Source organism: Octodon degus, unplaced genomic scaffold (genome assembly GCF_000260255.1).
Source record: "Octodon degus isolate 3935 unplaced genomic scaffold, OctDeg1.0 scaffold00473, whole genome shotgun sequence".
Taxonomy (NCBI): Eukaryota; Metazoa; Chordata; class Mammalia; order Rodentia; family Octodontidae; genus Octodon; species Octodon degus.
In genome coordinates, this window is record NW_004525049.1 from 108,621 (window position 1) to 112,642 (window position 4,022).

A 4,022-nucleotide genomic window follows, 5' to 3' on the forward strand; every position below is an offset into this window, starting at 1 on the left:
TCAAAAAACTTGGTTAAGGAAATTTAGTGATGCTTTATAGCTGCATAAGGAAGGAACTGTGATTTTTGATTGCCAGGGTTTTGTTGAGAAAGTGGGTATCCTTAGGGCCTTTGGGGCAGCATGAATCATAGTTACCTCATAGCCCGCTGACACCAGTAGCCACTGAACCAGGGAAATAAGGGTACTGGTGGCACTTGGTATGACAGCCTTGTCCTTTGTTTTCTTACTCAATTGAGATGAATATATTTTCTGAGAAAAAGTAATTCTGCCTGGAATGCTCTCACCCTGAACCACATTTTATTTATTTATTTATTTATTTATTTATTTATTTATTTATTTTTGCAGAACTGGGGATTGAACTCAGACCCTGAACCACATTTTAAAGCAACACCGAAGATTTACTTATTTATTCCAAAGTAAAGTCTCCTGATGCTGGAAGTGAGCTGTGGAGATGGCTTTTCATGGAGTTTCAGAAGTTTGCCTGCCCCCGGTTTTGCCCTTATAGCATTCATCCTCAACATCATATTCCTGCTCACATTGCGGAGTCTTCTAGGTCTGGGTGGTGATAAGTGGGTGTGAGTGACTCTGTCCTGGTATTGAGGTCATTTTCCCTGTCTAGTAACCCACTGAAAACAGTCCTATATCTGTGGTTTTTGTACATGTACATAATTACAAGTTCAAAGTACTCCTCTGATTTCAGTGGCAGACTCTTGCTATATCACTTTTTAGATGATACTAAATGCATAATAAAAATAGCAAGCTTCCTATGTATGCAGTGTGTTAATTATTGAAACTGTCCTACCAATTTGATTTGAAACTGTCTCATTGCTATTTGTTTATCAATAAAATTATGGAAAAATAAACATAAGTGGGAGAAGGAGGCTGGTGAGATAGCTCAGTGGACTAAGCACCTGCTTTGGCAAGCACACAGACCAGGGTTTGATCAATGGTCCTGCTGTGTGGGCTTTGCCCCTAGAGGGTGCTGAGCTGGTGACTGAATCCAGGCGTGGTAGCACATGCCTGTAATCCCAGCGCTGGGAAGGCTGAAAACAGGAGAATCAAAAAATCCGATCTGCATAGTGAGACCCTGTACCAAATATATAAAAATGGAAAAATATTAAAAGTAAATAAATGGAAGAGTGGTATCTGTTCATGTGTTGGAAAGGGAAATGATATACCTATGGGGAAAAAGTATCCAGTCAACTCCAACATGAGTCAACCACTTACTTCCATTTAATGTTATTATTTATAGAAATTATATTATTGGTTATTATTTTGTTCTAATAAACTTCTGCTACATTTTATTAAAAAAAGTAGCAAGTGTCCTTGAGCAAAGGTGGATGGGGTCTGTTAGATTGTAAGAAGATCATAGTCACAGGAAGTTGATGTTGGAGAATACTGGAGAACCAAGCAGCTAACACAAAGGTGACTCTGTTCATCCAGAAACACTTGCCTTTCCTGATCTCTTGATTTATTTTTTGAAACAGTTCTGAACATGCAAAGAAAAGGCACATTTTCTTGGAGTCCATCAATTTACTAAGTGGCCAGTGTCTTGGGAGGACAGCTCAGTGAAGGGCATCACTACCAAGATGTTGCATCATACATTATGCACCTGCCTGAAGCCAAAGTTTATTTGCTTCAGAAATAAATGTAAATCTGAGAACACAGGAATACAAGGAAACGTGGCATTAAAACTAATTTCATACTTTTCTCTGTCCTTTAAGACAATCTATTTACTTTTTAAATTGACAAATAATTATTGTGCATATTTATTAGGTGCAATCTGATGTCATACGTGTACACATGAAGCAAGGGTAAATCAAGATAATTAGCATTTCTATACCTGTATACATTTCTCATGTCTCTGTCATGTGAAGATGAGAATATCTACCTGTTAACTATTTATAAGTATGCATTGTTTTCACCTATAGTCACCACACTGTGCAGCAGAACACCAGAACTTTTTCCTCTTGTCTGCTTACAAGATTGTACTTGTTTGTCCAGAATTAAACACATCATACCACAGCAATATATGTGCATGATGTTTATAGCAACGTAACTTGCCATAGGTAAATCCTGGAAACAACCAGTGTCCATTAAATGAAGAATGGATGAGGGAGATGTGGCATTTTTACACAATGGAGTATTATTGGGCTATAATTTGAGACTTTTATTTGCTAAATGAATGCATCTAGAGACCATATTCTTAAGTGAAATAAATCAAACCCACATATGCAAACATCATGTTATCTCCTTAGTGTGAGCATCTGAAAGAGAAAATAGAGTCTGAAGGTTACAATAGATACTGGGAAAAGGGAATTAATTTATTCAAAAGGAAAGTGGTACTGAATTGAGAAAAAGGACAAGAAAGTGAGGGGGGAAAGAGATTTATCTATGTATATATGCTAGATTGCTTGGACAACTCTTCTGTGTATTTCTGCTGGTCTAAGGAAAGGAACAGTTAATACTTAATTTGTTTTGTCTTCTTTTCAATTCTTTTTCATTTTTCTCTCTTATTTTCTTATGTATTTTTTTCTTCTTCCAAATTTGCATGCATGTATTTGGTAATATGAACAAGTAATTTGAAGACAACACTGTGTAATACAAGAAATACAGTGAAATATATATTATTCTGTTTAGTGAAATTTTGTGTTATTTGTAATTATTATGTTTTAATACTACTTTGTACTCTCTTTAAAAAATACATCAAGAGGGGAGGTGGGGAAAATATGTCAAGAATAGGAGCTGGGGAGATAGCTCTGTAGGATAAGCTCTTGCCTGGCAGCACAAGGGCCTGAGTTCAATCCCCAGTTAAAAAAAAAAAGATTAAAGCATGTATGACAATATAAATTTATTAATTAATTAATAAAGCTAGATTGTACTTGTTGACCATCCTTTCCCCTTTTCCTTTCCTTGTTCTCTTGTAATCACTATTTTACTTGCTATGATACCAACATTTTTAAAGCTTTCCGAAGTGTGATCATTTGTCTTTATCTAGCCTGATTTTTTTCAGTAGAATGTCCTCCAGTTTGATCCATGTTGTCCTTGAGGACAAGATTTCATCTTTTTGAATGTCTGTATCATAATATTACACTGTGTATATGTGCCAAAGTGTTCATGCATCCATGATGTACTCTGGGTCAATTCTACATTGCACCTTGTGAAAAGTGCTGAACGTGAAAAGTGCTGAAACGGACATGGGAATGTACATGTTTCTTTGACATACTGATTTCATTTCCTTTGAATACATAACTAGTAGTGGAGTTATTGGATGGCATTGTAACTCTATTGTTACAGTTTTCAGTTACTTCCATTATATTTTTGACAATGGCTTTATTCTTCAATTTCACATCAAACTATCTTTAATTGCTGATTTGTATAATGTGAATAGATTTCAACAACTTGTTTTGTTACAGAAGGTGATGATTTTAGATAATTTTTGAATAGGAAATAAATAAGTAACTTTCCTATATAGATATAAGTAATAATAAGAAATAAATAAGTAACTTTCCAATAACTTTCCTTTATAGATACCAAATCATTTCGCTCATAATCACCTCAATCTTATTTTATTTTTTTCTTTTTAAAGTATCTTTTATTCCACTTTACATGTTCCTGTGAATTGCATTTTCTCTCAAACATGAATACAACGTTTAGAGCATCCATTTATTTTATTTTATGAGTATTTTACTTTAAAAGTAACTGACAGAAATATTAATGTACATATACTTAAAAAAGGCTACCTACACATGATAGCCCAGAATTCAGTAACTGTATAGACATCTTGACTATTTCAACTATATGTAAAAAGAATTACAGTAGACATATATATGCAAAATAAGGCATGTTAATTACAATCTGCTTTTGAAAGTTAGTTTCTTAAAAAAAAATCTTCACTTAAAAAAAGGTCAGGCTTAACATTTTGTCATGCTGGTTTGCTAGGTTTAGCCAGCTTTAGTCACCTTAAGGATCAAACATGAAGCAATGAAAGATGTAGATATATTTAAAATATATAAATACTT